The 21,721-nt window shown below is 37.0% G+C and overlaps 1 protein-coding gene across 17 annotated transcripts in view; it reads right to left on the minus strand.

The window, feature by feature from the left end:
- LOC105480824 (teneurin transmembrane protein 2) overlaps positions 1-21,721 on the minus strand; it is a 3,943,693-nt gene that overhangs the window by 655,676 nt on the left and 3,266,296 nt on the right. The window contains exon 1 of one of the 17 annotated variants that reach the window (XM_011740007.3): positions 7,060-8,583. The exons of the other annotated variants lie outside the window; for them this stretch is intronic. The gene's annotated coding sequence lies outside the window, so the exon portion shown is untranslated. Of the gene's footprint in view, positions 1-7,059; positions 8,584-21,721 lie in introns of those variants that run through there. 17 annotated transcript variants of the gene reach the window in all.

Consider the following 21,721-nt stretch of genomic DNA (forward strand, 5'->3'; position numbering starts at 1 on the left):
TGGTTGACGTCTGTGTGGTAATCAGGAGTGATGGAGAGGGGACGTCGGCACTGCCGAAAGTGCCCCCCGATTTAATGTGAACGATTTGTCAAACGTGCTGTGATAGCAAGGCTGTCAGACCCTGGCAGGGAAGCACTCTGTCATCTTTGCGCCAACCAAGGTCACTTTGGCAAGGAAAGGAGGGCTCTTGCCAACGAAATTTTCGTGTTTATCAGTGATGTGCATGGCCTACTTTCACAACTTGTCTTTCCTTCAATTAACAGATAACCATCTCAAAGTTCAGGAGACACTCCCCTGGAGAGATGCCTGCTACAAGAGACAGTCCCCAAGATGAGCCACTTGGCATCTCTGAGCACCAAAAACCAGAATAAGAAATATGAAAGCTAGGGCCTCTTGTTGAACCAAACACACCCAGGGGCTTTGTTCCTGGCTGACAGTAGCTTTTCCATATTATGCATTTTAAGTAAAATATTGACAATATTAAGTATTGGCACGACATTGGGTGATATGACTTTTAGTTTTATACCATGACCTTCTGGGCATCAAATATTTCCTAAGCATCAAAAGAGCCAAAGGATGTGGCTTCACACGCTAGGATATGGTCTTCACACACCAGGCTCAATTTGTTGGCCAAGTGCTCTAAAACAAGAAGGAAAAAAACTGGGTAAAAGAAAAGGGAGTACATTTTCTGTTATTAATAAAAATAACCAAAAGCAATGGGCTATGTAGGGGCAGGCGTGTTAGCTATCTCCATTCTGTATTCCATGATATTCTTTGAGTCCTCATCATTACACTGGGCATATCGCCTAGACTAGACTGGAAGCAACACAGGGCAGGGACTCTGTCTTATTGAATTTGCATTCTTATCTAGCACAGTATCTGCTCAGTAAATATTGATAGCATGAATGACTATCATCCCTAGAAACAAATGCAAGACAATTCAGTAAAAGGAAATAACGATCCATGCCAGAAATCGCCAACTGGGTGCCAGCACAGCAATGCATTTTGTTTGTGGATAAACAATGTATGTGAAAAACAATGGCTTAGTTGATGGGCGAGGTAGAGTATAAGGCCCAAAGTAATGGTCATTGACTGACAGTGTGAAGGCCAAATGGGGCACACAGGAAGCATTCAAAATCCACATATGTGTTATTTATGCCAGTCAATGTTAGCCTGTGAAATGCTCACTGTTTTGCTTTTGTTTTTTATATTAGCTACTAACACTTAAGTATCAGGAGCTTTTACATAAAAGCCTGGATTTTGGATTCTCTGGGAGAACAAAACTCAATGATCAAGCAGGGCTGGGATGAGTATAAACAGCTGCCTCTTTCAGTGGGGCATTCAGCCTCTGTTTTCTCAGTCTTGAGAGGCAAATGCCGGCTGCCATTTGTCACCACGTTGGCACTATTACTTTCTAATAGTGAGAGAGAGAGATTTCTCTCTACTGTATTGCAATTAGAAGTTACTCAGAGCGCTGAATGAAGCAGTGAATGATTTTTCTATAACCAGCCCTCTCTTTCCTCATTTATATGACCTGCCTGGGCCCTGTAGATATTTAAATTTGTGACCTTTAAGCTATGCCCTCTTGCTGAATTGCCTTCCTGATATATTCAGGAGAGCAGCAGTTCCAATTCAAGGCTACCAGAAAACCTGATATTTAAAGCTCTGATACAAAAATCTTGAAATACTGATTTCACCTGAAGCTGCTCATCAAAGAAAGAAAGTGGGTTAATTAAGGTGAAAATGATATTTTTACAATACTTTAGAGATGAGCAACTTTTTTGATATCTATAATCTCATGTAATCTGCAGCATAGTTTGTAACATCATTCCCATTTTGAAGATGAAAAAATTTAGGGTTTAAGTAAAATTACATCACTGACAGGATGAAGAGTTAGGCCTGGCAAGCATTAAATGCAAATCTCGTGGGCTAGGCCCAGAACATCAGTATTTTATTAAAAGTTCCCAAATGGCTCTAATGTGTAGTCGGGTTGGGAACTACCCTCTTAGCATTATGGACTAAATGCTGGTGCTTCCCCCAAATTCATATGTTGAAGCCCTAGCCCTCCAATGTGATGGCATTTGGAGGTGAGGTTTTCTGAGGTGATCAGGTTTAGATGAGGTCATGATAGTGGAGTCCTGATGATGAGATTAGTGCCTTTGTAAGAAGGGACCAGAAAGAGTTGTTGTTTCTTCCCACCCCTCCTTTCCCTCTCTGCCCTTCCCCTCCCTCCGCATGTCTCCTTCTCCCCCAACTTCCTTGCCATTTCAGAATCAAGGGCATCAAAAACCTGACCATGCTGGCACCCTGATCTCAGACTTTCAGGCTCCAGAACTGTGTGAAGTAAGTGTCTGTTGTTTGAACCACCCAGTCTATGAGCTTTTGTTACAGCAGCTGGAGCTGACAAGTGCACTTAGATTGCAGTTTTCCTCCTGCCATCACCATCCAGATTAAAGGAGTGCAAACACAGATGTCTTGGCTCAAGGTCCAGGGCAGCCTGGATGAACACAGGTAGAGATAATATAACAGAAATTGCTCTGGGTTGGGCCTCAGGGAACTAGAGTTTTAGTCCGGGCTCTAACAAGCTATGTCTTGGTTGTGTTGTAAGAGATATCTGATTAGAATTAGTGGTTTTCCAAGAGGGTAAATGCATGAGAAGCCCCCCGAGGAAGCTTTTAATGCTACGAATTTCCCTGGGCTCTATCCCTAACCTGGGAACCAGACTCTTCTGGGCGACACCCAAATATGCATATTTTTTAAAAGCTCCTTTTGTGATCCTGATGTGCATTCCCAGGAAAGAACCACTTCAGGAGATGATGAGGACTCTCCAGTGCCTATAATCTACAAGAAACAGCGAGGGAAGAAAACAGCCAATCAATTTACCTACTACATGATCAGATGTAATTACAGTACAAGACTGTGGATGTACTAAATATATATATACATGCAGTTCAAAATTGAGTTCCCATTACAGAGTTATGCTGGATTTGATGTTGAAACTGACCACCATGTGCTATCTACTCTACCCAATGAAAATAAGGACTTGTGTAACACATACTCCTCAAGTTTGCAGCAGCCTAATTATGCTCAGCAGCAGTGACTCCAGGGGAACACTTCTCACTGGGGACCTGAGACTATATTTAAACAGAGAACTTTGGGATGAACAGTTATTCATTGGCCCTTTTTGGATAATGTGATATTTCATCTGATATGTCTGAAGGTCATAGTGTGCTCAACATTGAATGTTTATTCTTTGTTCATATCCCTGTACCATGCATGTAGACAAAGGCTGATTCATACTAGGTTCTTAATATTCAGTGATAAATAAATATAAAAAAGAATTTTAAAATGACTACTCCTCTTTTCATGCTCTAGTTTATCAAAATGGTCCTTAAAAATAAAAATTAACATAGAATCGTACATTCTTCTGCTTAAAGCCCTTTAATGACTCCCCATGGCCTGCAGTCATGGGGAAAGTGGGAAATGCTCAGTATGTTTTAGGAGCATATGCATGATCTGGCCTGGACAGCATCTTAGGTTTCATCTTTCATTGCACTGACAAGGGATGACCTTGTCATTAATTGCAGTTCAAGAAACACATCTTGCCTCATACCTCCAAGTCTTTGATCAAACCATAGCGCTTTGTCTAGAGTATCATCTTCCTGTTTGTTTCCACAACATCTTACAAAGTTTGGCTGTGTGAAATCTTTCTTAATCTGTCCAAGTAGAATCAATCATTCCATCTCTGTTTGCAGTGTTGGCAGACTTCATTCATGGTGCCTTTACTGCCTTATAACACTTAATAGTTTTGCATTTTTCCTTCCTACTAGTCTGCAAACCACAAGATGCCTGATCCTAGGTTTGCTTATATCCCTGGCATCTGCCAAAAGACCTGGGTCACTGCACATGCTCACCAATGACAGTTTGAAGGAACACATTGATGTGTCTCATTTCTATCTTGATGCCCTCCTGATGCTCCAGGTATCAGAAACATACTGTTTCTCAGACAGAGAAAATAGTAGGGAATTTTTAAATGAGAAGTCTTATAGAAACCCTAATCCAACATAAGAAATTATTTGTAGACAAGGAGATCTACTAGACACTTAGATCACAAGAAAGTTACCCCAAAAGATTAACAATGATTAAGCTACTTAAAATAAAGCCTCATGATGATGATCCAAACCCACATCAATCTTCCGTATAAATTTATAATACAAAGGAAGAGATTGAAAAAAAATACCCCACTGCCCCATTTCATCAATGAAATGGTAATTTACTAATTAACTATTCAATTCGAGTTTCAAGTCTAAAAGTGAAGGCTTATGCTATTTTACGTGCTGCAGTTTTCATTGCAGAGAACAGACTCATTTCCTACCTACACCTTCTCTCCTTCTTGATAGATATTTCTGATCATCTCCTATGTGCCAGACATTATTTTAGTAGTAAACAAGATTGAAAGATCTTACTGTTAAGTTTCAAATTTTTATTTTTTTCTTTTACTCTCACCTACCTCTTTTCATCTTTTTAAATTTAGTTATTTTAAGAAAATCAGAAACAAGGCTACTATTGTTTTATTTCACTCCAATCAGGGGTCCCAGATACGTGTGCCCTACTACAGCAAACAGCTGTTTATAAAATGGGGAAATTTGTACCTTATCGCTAAAATAAACTCCAAAACGCAGACATATGCTACCTGAAACTCCAGATCAATTAAATGAGGCGCTTAATGAAAAATCAAGCACTTCTATTTTTCATTTTCACTCTCTATTGTAATCATTCCTTCTATGTCTTACCAGCAAGAGCTCTGTTCTCAGCATGGCTTCGAGATTCAGGCACTTCCTGTCTCCTCAACATCATCACTGATGAGAAAGTTCAACTTTATTGCTATTCCTCAAACTGATTCTATGATCTTAGCGACTACTCTTATTTTATTTTATTTTTGAGACAAGGTCTGACTCTGTTAGCCAGGCTGAAATGCAGTGGCACGATCACAACTCACTGCAGCCTAGAACTCTTGGGTTCAGGCGATCCTGCCACCCCTGCCTTCTGAGTAGCTGAGCCCACAGGTGCATGCCACTACACCCAGCTAATTTTATTTTTTGTAGAGGTGGGGTTTCACTGTGTTGCCCAGGCTGGTCTCAAACTCCTGAGCTCAAATGATGCACCCACCTCGGCCTTCCAAAATGCTGGGATTACAGGTGTGAGCCATTGCGCCCAGCCAATAATACTTTTAAACATCCTGTCTCTCTTAACCTGGACACTATTTTTAACTCCCAGAAATGGTCTGTGATATCTGAAAGCCAACACGGATTTCCTCCCAAATAGATGACATTAAACAATTCAAGGAAACACCTCTGGCTTGAGTTTCACCAATGAAACCTCACCATATCTAATGGAATTTAGGAAACCTGGTGTCCTATTAATTGATTACTAGCCCCTAACAAGAACAAATGACATTCCAGGTGCTTGAGGATCTAGTGATGGCTCAGTTTCTATAATCTTCTCTCACACCATTCTTCCTCTTCTTGTCAGTTCAGCCAGCTGGTCAACTGGTTACTTTTGTGTTATTCTAACTGAGATTCTAAAGTGTCAGAATCATATCCATCTTATAATTCTTATTCTTGATGTTCCTTGGAAAGCTATTCCCATGGCAGGCTTCTTCCATTACCCACAGTAAGTTCAAATGTTCCTGTTTTTAAGAGAACTTTCATGACCATTCTCTTTAAGGAAGCCCTCCTCATGACCACTTACTACCATACTACTCTGTATTTATTTTTAGTCTTTATCTCTATGAAACTTTCTTTTGTCCCTAGTTTATGTATTTATTTTCTGTCTCCTTCCGTGCTCCACTGCCTGACAAAATATAAGTTCCATTTATTGAAGTTTCCTTGTCTTTTTCTCTCTTTTTTTCTCCGTATCATCAGAATCTCGAAAAATCAGTGCATCATCTACATAACATTTATATCAATTGAAAGAATAGATGGATTTTTGTGAGTTTAAATGCATTCACTAAGAAGTAGTTTCTTTTTCAATGGACTTGAGCAAGTTGTCTAAAATAGTCTCAACAACATCTACTCTCCAACCCCAAAACCCCCAAAGCTTACTGGACCTAACCATGACCCAAAACACTCCATCTTCAGCAGAAATTGATAGAGAAATATTTTTTCTTTGCTCTGCCCTCATCAATAAAAAAAATGCAGATGATGAGACAATATGAAGGCATGAACCCTGAGTGGAGAGGTGACACACACACGTCATTGTTCTGTCTTGCAGATAGCCAGCAGTGGGTTTCATATGAGGCAGTGAGCTAAAAGGTCCTGGATACCAACTGGAAAGAGGAAGGAGCAGAAAATTGTTTGGCTCATTTTTCCTTCTTTGGCGAGAAGTAGATGAGAAACAAACAAGAAGCAGCTGAGGAATGTAGGGTCTAAAAACACTCTATTATTCTCAGTACTACAAAACTGTAGGGGAAAGGAATCCGGAGATTTAAATGCTAGAGAAAAGAAATATGACAGCAACTTTAATGATCACAGCAGTATTCATGGCCAAAACCTTCCCACATTTCCTGGCAAGAAAAGCTACCTTCTCTGTGTTGTTTCTATCCAATAATACCCCATCTTCTTCCCTTTTCTTCTACCTCCCTTTACTTCCTTTCCCCTTCCTCTTCTTCCTGCCATCCTTCACCATCCCCAGTTCCTTTCCTCTCTCTTTTCCCATTATTAAGCAATAGATATACCCTAGGAAATGAGAATCAGAAATTGGTTGCAGTGGAATGATATTGAATACAACTCTGGGGAAAATGTGTTTGCAATTTTCACTAAGCACTAGCATAAGCAAAGCAGAAGATTTATAACAACAAATTATATTAATCAACTAAGCAAATATGTTATCTCAGTGATTCATAGGGTAACAATAACGAATAAGAAATTGGACTTTAAAATATCCCAACCAGATACAGTATTCCAGACATAAATTAAAGATTAATTTGTAATCTATGAACACACTAAAATCAAGTACATTATTTCACATTTCTCAGCAAATATCCAAAAACACAGTTACCTTCTCATGGATCCTCTTGCTGTTTGAAAGCTCTCCTTGAAGCTCACAGAGTAAATGCTAAATTAAACTTGTATATACTTCGTCCTGTTTTTATGCTGTCCAAGTGCCGTTTTCAGGTGTAAAATATATGTTAGGAATAAGATGATAAATTGTAGACCAGCATTGTCCAATATGGTAATCCCTCTCGCCACTTGTGGCAGTTTAAATTAGTTGAAATTAAAGAAAATTATAAATTCAAGTCCTTACTCACATTAACCACATTTAAAGTTCTCAATAGCTAAATGTGGCTAGTGCCTACTGTCTTAGAAATGTGAGTTTAGAATGTTTTCGTCACTAAGGGACAGGACGTTCTATTGAACACTCTCCAACGGCAAGCATCTATTATACCAGGAGTAAAGAACAAGTACCAGTAGCATGCAAATTATCTAGTGGGGTTTTACATTTTTCTGTTAATTAGGTATGTTGGTGCAATTACTGCCCAAATGAACTGAAAACTTCACACGGGCAGGACTTTTCTGCTTTGCTCTTGCTGTAACCTCAGAGCCTGGCAAAAGGTCCTGCATAAAGCTGGCACTTGATAAATATTTGATGAGTGAATAAATTATGCCATGAATGTCAAATGGCAATGCCAAATAATTTGAACAAAAGTATGTTTAAGGACTAATGAAAAAGAGAGCAAATGCCATTTAGTTACATATAAAGATAAATGTCTATTTTCCACATTGTTTCATCTGTCTAGGAAAAACCCAGAAATCAATTCTACCCTTAACATATGTGGATCCTCTTGCCCAGATGAGCAAATGAACCCTAACTGTATCAGTTGAGGAAATTGTGAAATTAATTGTGTTGACATCTACTTGGGCAGAAAACAGTTAACCCAGCGTGACAGGGTTATGATAGTGACTGAAAAAGCCTCTGAGGCCCTAGAGAAAGAGTTGTTTTCATCTCATTATGTCTGCCTTGATAATTATAACCAACTCATCAGCCCCGAGTTGAACACCACATATAATCACTTTCCTGCATATTTTTTGAAGGAGGAAGCATAATAAGGTAAAATCTGCAGACTAATTTATGACATTTGTGGATCTATTTTCAGGAAAAGAAAAACTACAAGGCAATGGGGGATGTTAAAACTCTCTTTTAAGTAGTGTAGATTTTATTTAGAACTGTCCTTAAAATTAAGAAAATCATTCTTCTTTCTATAGGAAAGAGCAAGTACATCACACTCTATTAACAAAAAATGCTTTCTCTATTAACAAAAAAGTTTCTAATTTGCTGCCCAAATCAATCTTCTTTAATTTCAAGAACAAATTTTTTAAAAATGTAAAAATCCTATATTCAGTTAAATGCATAGAATAAAACAGGAAATATAGGAACATACCATTAGGGAGAACATATAGGGAAAAAGTTATCAGCCTAGTCTGAACATGAACATATTTGTGCAATATAGTCTTGGGAAGACTTTTCCTCCTCTGAGTTTCACGTATCCTATAAATGAAATAACATAACGAAACATATATATATATATATATATATATATATATTTTTTTTTTTTTTTTTTTTTTTTGAGACAGTCTCGCTCTGTCGCCCAGACTGGAACGGAGTGGCACAGTGTTGACTAATGCAACCTCCGCCTCCTGGGTTCAAGCGATTCTCCCGCCTCAACCTCTTGAGTAGCTGGGATTACAGGTACCCACAACCACGTCTGGCTAATTTTTGTGTTTTTAGTAGAGATGGGGTTTCACCATGTTGGCCAGACTGGTCTTGAACTCCTGACATCAAGTGATCTGCCCTCCTCAACCTCCCAAAGCACTGAGATTGCAGGCGTGAGCCACTGCGCCCAGTCATGAAACTTTTAATGATATTCTCAGTTACTTCACTGTGCTTTTATACTCCACAAGTCATCTGTCAGCTATCATAGAGCATTTCACTAACCAAAAAGCAGTGAACAATTTTCTAAAAAATCACCAAATCTCTGTGCTAAACACAACACAAAATCAATCAAATAAACAAATAAAAAACCCCAACAAAACCATCTGGCTCTTCCACTTCAGGTCATACCAGCTAAAAATGGCATTAAATAAGATTATGAGCAACATGGTAAGGGCTCTTACCCAGAGGGATTCAAAACAAGAAAACAGGTTTCTAAGTTTTGCCATGGGGGCCGCCAAACTATTTTTGCTGGCAGTATTTTCCCAATGGAATCAAACTGATCCATAGAAAATTCTTTACTTCCAGTTGGTGATTTGTTCAGACATAATCAGATTTGAATTATGTGGAAGAAACAGCACTTGAAAGTTATATGGTTTATTTTTAACTCTGAAACATTAGGTTGTAGGTGGTTTTGTAAAAAGTCAATTAAAATGGCCATCTGCAAATTGGGAATCTGCATTTGTTTGTGAAGTTCCTGATTTAAGAGGATTGTTCCACCCTCTCTCTTTCCATATCCTACCTAATAAGACAACACACACTCAGCCCAAAAATATCCCAAGCCCTACCTTAAGGTGCTGATCCATTTTCTGCTATAAATTCTGTATACAAAGTTATGCCCAAAGATACAAGAAGGCACTCTCTTTCCGCTAGCCTGGGTTTCTCTCCTATACATTGTTTTGCTTTAATGTTTGCTTCCATGTTCATTTATTCCAAGCTTTCATTTTACAGCTCAATACAATGCCTAAAAACATTTCCACTGTCTTCTCAAGTGATACAAAGCCCTTTAATCTTTGTGACTTTGCTAGGAGAGTGTCGTTGCTCAAATGAAGTTCAAAAGAACTCTTAATGTAAGAACTTTCATGATGGGGGAGGGAGTGATTAACCTGCAATATAAATTATGTTTATCTAACTTAATTTCCAGTTTAAGAGAATCACTTTTTTCCCCTTTACTTTGATAACTGACAACATTTACATTATTATGCATTGCTTCTGACATTAAAAAAAAAAAAACTCTGATGATCATAGCTTTAAGCTAAAATACTAGTGACTCCAGGAAAGAGAGTAGCTGTTTGTAGGAAGGTTGGGATTAGACGTAGTTTAAATTTCACAGTAGGTTTCTGAATTGCCATAAATACTCTATACATAACTTTCATGACGGTTTTCATTTTCTAACACGGGGTCACCCACGTAATAAAGCACAGTAATACCCTTCTTCTCTAGACATCACTTGCTATCCATATTTACCCAAGCTGGCAAAATGTAGAAAGATTATTCCTTACAGCCTTTTTAATTACCAAAATTCAAGTTGCTTTTAAAATATCATAGTCCCCCTTGAGATTTCAGGAGAGCTGGAGATCACCATGGCAATAGGAAAATGGTGCCAGCCTCATGTTGGCACCGACTTGCTACACATCTCAGGAGACTTGCACATGGGGGAGAATTGAACTTGTGTAAAAAGCAGGCACTCTCCCTTCAATCCTTTATTTTGGGAATAAAATGACAAATTTCATGTTCCAGGAGGTAAATAAGAGAATGTTGTAACCATATGCCTTCCTCTAATATACACAATTAAAATGCAATATCAATCTGCTCTCCTGGTATGTAAAGTAAAAATGGAAAGTTAACAGACAGTGGCCCACATATGATGTCCATGTGCCAGATTTGCCTCACTTCTTCATGCTTCGCTGGTCTCCCATGGACCAATCTCTGACTCCAAGAAGGGTTAATGCAGTTAAACTCATGGAATGTGGGTGTGATTATGTTGTATCCTGTTATTCACAGGTTTGTTCATTCATTCTTTCAGTCAACATTTCCTGTCTACTCAGAATACACCAGGCAGTAAAGAACTATAGGTGAATAACACAGCCCAGTGGAAGCAGTATATATGTGTGCACATGCATGCACCTGTGTGTCTGTATGTGGGTGTGTAATTATGAGAGAATGTGGTTAGTGTGGTGGGAGAGATTTGTACAGAATACTATGAAAATATGGAAATATGACAGGCATACATAAGTTTAAAAGTGATATAGCATTCAGATATTAAAGTGTGACAAAACAAACCTTAATAATGTTATAACATAAAATTACATATATATTAGTAGCATTGTAATTATCATTTCTCTCTCTGCTCTCCTCTCACCTGCTCCCCACAACCCTGACTCCTTATAGTGTCAAATGCCTCTTTTATCTGTTCTGTTTAAAGTGAACCATTCCTAGTATCCAAGGAACATTTTAGATGTTCTCAAAAGCTTCGTGAAAGTTATATACGGGGATGGGGCATGGTGGCTCACGCCTGTAATCCCAGCACTTTGGGAGGTCAAGGCAGGCAGATCACATGAGGCCAGATTGCCTGAGGTCAAGAGTTCGAGACCAGCCTAGCCAACATGGTGAAACCCCGTCTCTACTAAAAATATGAAAAATGAGCCAGGCGTGGTTGCGCATGCCTTGTAGTCCCAGCTATTCAGGAGGCTGAGGCAGGAGAATCACTTGAAACTAGGAGGTGGAGATTGCAGTGAGCCCAGATTGTGCCACTGCACGCTAGCCCGGGCAAGTGAGAAAAACCTTGTCTCAAAAAAGAAAAAATATATATATGGGGTATTTATGGCAAATTTGCCCCAGCAACACTTGTCCTAGTGTCAGTATTTGGACCAGGAGAAATCATCATAACTCTATGTGTCTGAGGACTGAAAACTGAAGGACTGAGCTCATGAACTTTTCCCGTAAGCAGCCGGATTTAGAAAAGTCAGGGTCTGAACTGTCCCCTTCAGGTGCTCTTGGGACCTCCAGTTCTATCCATGTTTTGTGTCCCCTGAAGGTGAACTGATTGCTGGAGAAAACCTTTCTTCGAAACCGAATGCAGAAGTCCTGAGGAAGAAGACTTATCTCTTGATGCCTCTGTTTTTTTTATTTTTTATTTTTTATTTTTTACCATTAACACAGAAAATTCACTGATGAAACAAGAGAAAGTAGTTCAATATAATTAATGGGAATTGGCCCAAGACATTCTTGGAACTGAGAGTTTGTAGGGGGGTCCTTAGGGGGACAGTCCAGTAGGATGGAGAGAACAGGGTTAGACAGAGTCAAAGCCAGGCCTCCTACTTCCGACTGTGGGGCACCGTAGACACTATTTAGGCTCTCGGGGCCTCTGTTGCTTTATCTAGAAAATAGGGACAATATTTACTTTTCAGAGTTGTTGATGTTTACTTCAGATAATGACAGTAAACAGTCTGACACCTAATTAGCACTAATCAGTGTTGCTACTCCTCTCGCACCCCCAATAGTTGTTGAACCATCTAGCATAGAACTTGCCATCACATGAAGAGGACTGGGGCATAATGAACAAAGTAGCATTAGGAGAAAAATTCAAGTCTAAAGGGCAACACCAAATAAGGGGGGTTAGATTTTGCTTCTATTAACAATATCCTTAGGTAGATGTGAACATTTACACACTGAAATTACATTTAAACCAAACAGTCACTCTGTCTTTCCAGTAATCCCCATGCTTAGTGACTGCAATGAAGTTTTTCTTCCTTTATTTTATGGGGGAGGAGAGGGAAGGGAAACACGGTGGATAAAGCTTTACACAAGGCTGTTCTTGCTGAGGATTTAAACAAGGATCTATTTGTACATTACAAACATTAAGCTCAAATACTCTTACCAACTCTAGATCTGAAGTTCAATGTCAAAACCAGCTGTTAGTTTGTGTGTCATGTTTTGATATGAGGCTTCCTTCCTCAGACACAAATAAGTCTGAAATTGCTAAAGGAATACTAAACAACTAACGAAATCCAAATGGTTCTCTATTTATTCTCCTCAATGCAAACAGCAATACAAGACGTATCTCATGAATACTTGAGGGCTAGTAGTTTTTGAGAAAGTAATTGGATTGAAAATTAATCTTTTGTTTCAGAATAGGTCTGTTTGCTGTGAATCTTGCTGAGGTTAGACTTCATGTCAAAAATCTTGATCATGGGACAAAATCCAGTCAGTTCCATCTCCTCCACTGTCACAATTAGCTGAGTAAGTCATTTTCCTTCTCTGGGCCTCGGTTTCCTCTTATTTCAAAAGCCAGCTTTGGGCTCGATATTTTTTGGCACCTTAGAGTTTCTGTGATTCTAGATGACTAACAAAGGTAAAAAGTAATTTTACATCATAGAGTCTTTTGATTCAATTTTACTGACATTTCTTCTGATTGTCTCTTTCCCTGGTAGCTTTTCCCTCCTTTTCCCTTTTTAATAAGTGAGAGGTTGTCTTGAGAGATAGTAGCTGCTCATGTAAAAGAAGATTTATCCGATAATAAGGTGAGATGATTATCTTAAAACCTTAAAATTGATATTCTCCAAATGAAGGACTCAGAAAGGGCTGCTCGATTTTGCACTGATCAGTCCTGGCAGTTTCAAATGAGTAATTTTAGTTGCAGGACCATTAGAAGATTTGGAACCATTCTATTTTCATTTGAACTGGGGTCAGGACAAACATAATGCATTTCAAACTGCCAGAAACAATCAATCTTTCACTTCCTAATCTGTGTTTGTAAGTAAAATTGCAAGGGCTTTGGTGTATCAAAAATAGTGTGGCATAAATGAACGGATCAGATTTTCCTCTCAGTCATCTGGGATAACATATGATCGAAGACAGACAATCCCTGCTTGAGGTTAGTTCTTTCTATTTCAAAAGACACCAAAGTGCACAATTCTCTCCCCTTTACTATCTGAATCTCTGACCCTATAAAAAGAAATAACAAAGCATGCCTCAAAATTACAATTACATTATAAGCATTCAATTCTGATTCTAGGCTTTAAAGATTATTCTTTTTAACAAATGAAAACATTGTAATTTATATTAAATAAAACATGGAAATTACATATCTGTACAGAAGGACAGTTGGATGCAAACACTATTTCTAAATTGAATGTCCTGATAGAACCTGATTTCCAATATCTAGAAGAGAGACTTGTTTCATGATAACCCACATTTCTAGAGCCATATTCAGCTACTACATTGCCATGTGGGTTAGACTAAGCATTATATTTTTGTAGATTATATGTTTTAAAGATTAAAATAAAATACCATGTGCTTTCTCAAATTTGCATCTCACATATTGCATTTAGGTGCAAAGTCTGATGTTATCTATCAATGGGAAATACAACTTCTATGGCTAAAGACAGAAGGAACAGAAAGCTGACACCTGGCATTGTATGATGTGATCTTAATACAGTTTAATTTTAGTAGTGGGTGCATCAAGCCAGATTTCCAATCCACTAACATATTTAAGGAATTTGAGTTTTTCTTAAATACTGTATATTTTTAAATTGCTTCAATTTTATACAATGTTCATTTCCATCAAGCAGGGAACATACAACTTAAAAAATGTTCATGAAAAGAGTCTAAGTGTGCATGAGGAACGTCACATTTCAGCAAAGACAGGTACCCCAGTCATCTCTAAATCTACACGTGGTTGTCACCCAATGACGTTGTGCCCACAACATGGATATTTCACCGAGGTGAGAGAGAAGAAAGTAGCAAGCACTCTTGCTTTATGAAGATCCATGCCAGGAATGCTTGTGAAAAGAAATGTGAAGATCCACAATGGTGGTTTATCTCCAACACCAAGAAGGAGTGCTCGTAACCAGAGACATTCTTGCCAATTTCAGGAGTATTTCTATTAACAGAGTGGACAGACCAAAAGAATGGAGTATTTGTGTTATCATCTAAAGGCAAATCCAGAGCTTAGAGTGAAGATAAGGATAAATATTTGCAACTTTAATTTAGTTCTCAATTCCTAACTTCTCTTCCCAGATAGGTAGAAGCCTAGAGCAATGGACACAGACTCTGTGGTCTTGGGCTATGCTGGTGGCTAAATGCAATTTGGCAAAGGACCAAGGTTTATAGGGCTTAAAATCTCCAAATGCAGTTCAAAGAAAGTTTTATTTTGTATGGCCCAAGGGGAAAGGCAGACTTTATGCCCATAAGAAAATGACTCAGCCAGGGTACATGATCAGAAGAAGAAGGTCTACAAAAGAGGGCAGAACATGGAAAGCTTTTCCAACGCGATGACCCTTTTAGAAAAACAATTGTTTTCTTAGCACAAATGAACAGAGAGGATCAGATCAAATATTCTTCAGTGACTTGATTAAAACTCAAAGTCATCTTTTTTGTAATAATACTCCAAAATGAAGAGAGAGTCAATATTCAACATTAGAGAATTAATTCCGCAGGAAGTGAGCTGTATCTATCTTTATCTGTTACTACACCTTCAGAAGCTACTGGCAGGACCATGGAAAGCGAGAGTACTTAATAAATCTTACTTAAGGAATAATTTCCAAATGAATTAAATGAGTTACACAGTTTGTAAGAGAAAATATTAGGCAATTATTAAAATAAAGTTTTTAAAACATAGAAAAAGACCACAATAACATTGATGTTAAAAGTAGGCTACTAAATAATAAGTATGATATAAATCTCATTGTATTAAACATTTATATGATGTGCCTAGAAAAATATTGGAATGACATTGGATGTGATGTGTATAACAGAAAAAATCAAAACATCGAATGTATATTTTTCTTATTGGTAAAGAATATGTATTTTATTTAAGTAAATAAGAGCTTATCTGTAAAAATACAATCAAACCTAAAACTAGTCCACATAACTTTGAATATGCCCACCTCAAGTTCATAGCACAATACCAAAAGCTTCCAAATTTAAGTCTTTAGAAGTGACCGGGGTTTGGCAAAACAAAAATCAGTGAGACAGGCAGAATGAAATCACATCTCGGAGGTACCATTTGTGTGAGTAAAACAACTTCACAATCAATGTAAAATTTTATGGGTAACCAATATAAGGATTGAGTTGATGGTTTAAAATATGCTGAAGGAACAAAATGCCAGGAAGATCCTGGGCTGCTTTATTCTCTTAAGTTGCATCCTATAAATAACCCAGTTTAGAAGACTCACAAATGGAGAATTACAGTCATCTAGACTTAAAGTAATAAAGGAATTACCAACATTTCCACACCACTCTTGCTGAACTGGGGCTTCTCTTCCAGGAGGATAAAAGAGAGCTCCAGTAACAATAGCAGAATGTTTGCCCACTGATTAATCCGATGTCAACACGACACAAAGGTACTTACAACTTTGGGATGCTTTTAAAATCACATTCCATAAAAGGGTTACCAGAGAAGAAGCCAAACTCAGCAAGCACTTGGAGCTGAGGAACTGAACTTTGATATCGTTTTGATTCAGTTCCATCCAATTGTGTGACAGCCTTCACTGCCCAATCTAGGTAAAGTCCTCATTAGAATGAATGAACGCTTGTCCTCATTCTGTATTGGTGTATACTGTGGCATGGAATAACCACCTCCTGGCAAATGCCATATCACTTGATCTCAGCTCCCTCACTGTATTTTCCAGTTTTCCTATTTTATTTTGATGCTTACACTCTCAACAGCAAACATAAAAATACGTGTAAATTGCACAGCATTATGAAATTGTTGCTTCTTATTGCACCATTGTTTAGATGGATCAGAGCAGGGGATATATCCTGCTCACTTTTCTTGTCAATGATTATTAAGAATGCCAGCTATCATTATGTGGGTGGCTGTTCTATGCAAAAATAGCGTTAGGGTTTTATATATGCCTCCTTTCTGTGGTACACAAGCTCCTGCAGGATACTGTTCCCATTTTACAAAAAATTAAAACTGATATATAAAGAGATTAATTTATTTGCAAGATGTTATAGAGCTACTGTGTATGATGATTGTGTAATACTGCCTACTTCAACTCCAACCACTACTAATCATCAAATAAATGGCCAATGAGTGAAATGCCTTGAGAACTGTCTCTTAAGATCTGATTAGAATTATCTTCCATTGTACACTGAAAAGAAACAAGACTCACTGGAAGCTGAAATTAATTGGAAGAAAGCCTGCCCGATTTGAATATTCATTGTAAGTTCCTGGGTTGAGTAATAGATTGTATATTTACCCCTCAATAAAATACAAACCATCAAACCAAATAATCTTCTCTGCCTTCAAAAAATAGCAAATGTTTATGTCATAGATTAAATCTGGGAGAAGATGGGTTCAAACAAACCAAACAAGTCTTTATTGTTGAACTTGTCAGAGCTTTTAATATGATAATAGTTATTCTAAACTGGCAAAAAAATGGCTATTGTATGAATTAATTCTCAAATTTACTCCACCAAGGAACCCTTTCTTTGCAGATCTTTGTACTAGACTGGTTTTCTATGGGTTACATCTTACAAAATTTTATCATGGGAAAGCTACAGCAGTGAGAACTCTCTTGCTTGCTTAGTGCACTTATTGCTGACATAAATGTATAAAGACCAACCACATTAGATGAGCATTTTATTTTGTGCAGTTAAGTTTCAAAAGATGGAATTTGGCCCATGATAGATGAATATTATGAACTTTTTAAAAACAGATATGCATTGTTTTCTCAAGAAGAAAAGAAAGTAGATGTGGGAGAAATTTCTTACATCATTGTATGCAAATACATAGTTATTTAAAATAAAATTCCAGGAAGAAATGCCTGATTAAGACAAATTTAAGAGAAGTGGGTCAAAACACAAAACCCACATATTCAAAAGGGAAGACATGTTTTATTGGACACCAAAGAAACAAAAATAAGACTAAAAAAACCTTACCAAATTAAAGAGACTCAAGTTAAAGAGAAAAAAATACTACTGAGGCATGGCACCACTTTTCTGCTTTTCTGCATACACATACGGATACAACTGAATAATCAAGATGAAAAGTTAAGCAAGACCTTCCTGGGAGAAAAAAAATAAAAAGGAGTGACTCTTCTATTACATTAAACTTACTATAAACTTGCAATAACAAAACAGTATAGTAATAGTGCAAATATCTAGTAATGGATTAACCATTTAAGAAAATAGATCCTCATATCACACACACATACATACATGCATATATGCATTTCTAAATTCACTTAGCAAGTTAATGACGTTATAACATTATTTTCTAATTGCTCGGAGAAAATACAGTACGCATTTATTGAACCTTATAATGAGGATTTTCTTAAAAGCTGAGAAACAATTCAAGATATCTGAAACAGTAGAAGACCTTAGACCTTACTACATCAAGATTTAAAATATCTTCATATAAAAACAAAACTGATTTTCATATGAAAAACAAAAAAAACACTATTTGGAAAAAATATTAGCAATGAATACAACAAGCAGAAGTTTCTTATATCCTAAAAATATTGCAATCTGACTTTTTAAGAAAAATGTAATCAAGCAGAGAATTCAGTGGTAAGTAAACTGTATTAGAATAACTAAAATATAAATCAAACAAAATAATTACTATTATTACTTATTACATAGACAAAGATGATAAAATGATACATCAAACTATTCAAGTTTTTACCTTTTCACAGTAGCATTTCAAAATAATTTTACTTTTGTTTGTATATTGTTTCCAAATTACATACATATATTATTAGAGTTTCATAATTAAAAAGTTAATGAAAGTTATTTTTAAGTATCATGATATTTGTAAGGTGTACACATTGATAGAATATTAATGTAATCTTCTTGAATTCTATTTAATGCATAAGAGAATTTCCACGTATAAGAATGAATGCAAGAAACAATCTTTATTTTTTAAATATTCACCTGTTTAAGTGGGTTAAAAACAAAAAAACTTGGATGGGATTATGAATAATTTTTATTCTCTTCAATTTTTTTCTAAATTTTCCAAATTTTCTGAAAGAGCTATTCTACTTTTATAGTTTAAAATATATATTTTTAAAATATGCTAATTTCTATTGCTGTCATAAACTTATTGGGGAATATTTCCACCAAGGCATTGGATGCAATATGGTACATAATGTGGTACTTAGCATTCCTGTGTGTTCTACACAATTCACACTTATATTTGAATTCTGACACATGTTTAAAAAATAAAACTATTAGTCTTATGCAGAGTCCAATTTCATTACTAGTTTGATAATATTCAACAATTGTTAAATAATTTGTATATCGTACGTTAAGGGAACACTGTACAGAGACAAAACATGACAGGTTGTGTGACTTTGTGACAACGGTAAATATATCACTCTCTAATGGAAACATTAGTATCATCTAATTTTTTTTTTGAGACAGCCTCCCTGTGTCACCCAGGCTGGCATGCAATGACACAATCTCAGTTCACTGCAACCCCCACCTCCCAGGTACAAGTGATTATCATGCCTCAGCATCTCAAGTAGCTGGGATTATAGGTGTGTGCCAATAGACCCAGCTAATTTTTTGTGTTTTTAGTAGACACAGGACTTTGCCATGTTGGCCAGGCTGGTCTCGAACTCCTGACCTCAAGGGATGTGCCCACCTCAGCCTCTCAAAATCCTGGGATTACAGGTGTGAGCCACCATGCCCGGCATGTCATCTGATTTTTATATTTCTTGGAGATCTGAAGGAAAGTTCCAAGAACAAACAGACAAGATGAATTAAATGGGGCCCAATCATAAATGAAAAACAGAAAGCCACATTCCACTTGTTGAGTAACCAGAATCCCTCATATTGTCCTTTGCAAAACAGTAATTCTACATAGGTTCTATCTACATGTCATTTCCATGAGTTCAGTAATTTTCTGCTAATGGTCTTGTGTATATGTGCTGTTTTTTAAAGATTATTATGTCAGTATATACTTACAGTAGATTTTATTTCTTTTGTTGTTGTTTTGTTTTAGCTTCCCAAGTGATTGTGGGAACAGAAATGGATTTAAAAAATAGTCTGTAACTAACAAACTAAGTATCAAAAGAAAATAACATCCCTTAACAATGCTTATTCATATCAATTCATTCGGATGAAAACTAATTGTATTGGTCACTACATAATTACATTCTAAAATGAATGTCACACAACACACCCAATTGATGGAGAGAAATAAATGCTCTCACATTCTGAGTAGAAATATAAGTGATAACTCAAATTAAGGAGAAATGTGATACACGAATATTCAATGCAGATACGCAAACTACTGTTATATATAGACCTAAGCACTGTCAGCAGGCTTAGTCTATTGGCCATAACCAGGTGGACAATCAAGATATTTCGAATATGGAGACAAGGAGAATTCCTATCCAATCCAGTTTTCTACTATGTTATCCAGTGGACATTTGCATATTGCAGTTAGGTTGCATGTTCATGTCATTTATGATGAAACATTTGGAAACTTAATTTTCTGAGAAGGTGAACAACAAGCCCAGGGAATATCACTCACTTTCAACAGATTGAAATGGTCTGATCACCTCCTGCCATTCCCAGTCTTTTCTGAGTGTGGTTGCCTCTTTGGATCTCAGCATGTGATTCCCACTAATGGCAGTAGAGGGAGGTGCTGGAGCTCTAGGTGAACATGCTTGCGAATTAAAGCAGACCTTTGCAAACCACCAGGCTCATGGGCTAAGGGGGGAAAAGGAGGAATTTCCCAGTCCCAGTAATGCTTTCTGACATATAAAAAGGGAAAATAGTTACACCTTTCACTGCATCACTGTGGGAAACTAATTTGTTTTGACATACTGAGAAGTAATCTGATGTTCGTATTTATCCCGAAAAGAGCTGTATTAGCTAAAAACAAATTTCACGAATAAAATCACGGATACATAATCAAACATGTACATCTACTGAGCATGTCAGAGATGTAGGGAATTAACTATTGCTCATAAACTTCTCTTTAAAGCAATCTAATTTCTATCACTTTGAAATCTTTTCCAATTCTTCTCTCTAGCACCACCAGCACCCAGGACACAGCTGTCTCCAGGAACACATGGAAACATTATACCCAGAACACTAGGGTGCATTGATCCGACCCACTGGTATCAGGCTTCTCCTTCCAAAAGGCCTTATAAATGATCTTGATTGAAGAGCCATTTCAATACTATTCTTAGCACAAGGACAGTCACTGAAAACCTTTCTGAGCGACAGGCTGTTTCACAACAAGCAGACATACCTTATTTGTTTATCTTCAGTTTGTGAAAAGCTAATATTGAAAATTCTATTTAAACCCAAGAATCATCAAAATACTCCCCAAACTCTTCTGGCTGGGAGAGGTATATAGAAATATATTGGGCCTTAAAGATATAGAAAGAAAGGGGAAAAACCCAAAGAAACCACAGTGAGTGATAAGGGAGTTGGAGTTACAAGTATTAAAAGAGATGAATTGCATTAACCCCTGCCCTTCCCCATTATATCCACTGCCCACTGGAAACAACAACAGAATTACTAAAATCCCACACTCTCTAATGGGATGGTAATAGGATTCAGAGGCCATTAGGGTAAAGGCAATCCATATTTTACACTGTAATAAGCTCAGACTGAAGATGCTGCACCCCCTCAGAGCCCAACAATTACCAATTTAACATTAACAAACTTAAAAGCACTTTCCAAATTGAAAAATAAGCCCAAGTTAAAAGTCAGAGGTCCATTTTGTAACAACTTAGATATTTTTGTGAACAAAAATCATCAACTAAATTGAAGAAAAATTCTTTATTTACTCTGATATTGATTATTACTCATTCCAGAATGCTTTGGAAATGAGGGATACTGTGATTGTTATAAGGTGGTTATAATTCTCTACAAATAGAATATATTTGCTTATGGCAAGTACATTCCATTTTTTAAATTACCTTTTTCCCTAAAATATTTTCTTATTCAAGAATAAATATAATAAACTATCCTGGGTATTACG

Source organism: Macaca nemestrina, chromosome 6, assembly GCF_043159975.1.
Source record: "Macaca nemestrina isolate mMacNem1 chromosome 6, mMacNem.hap1, whole genome shotgun sequence".
Lineage (NCBI taxonomy): Eukaryota > Metazoa > Chordata > Mammalia > Primates > Cercopithecidae > Macaca > Macaca nemestrina.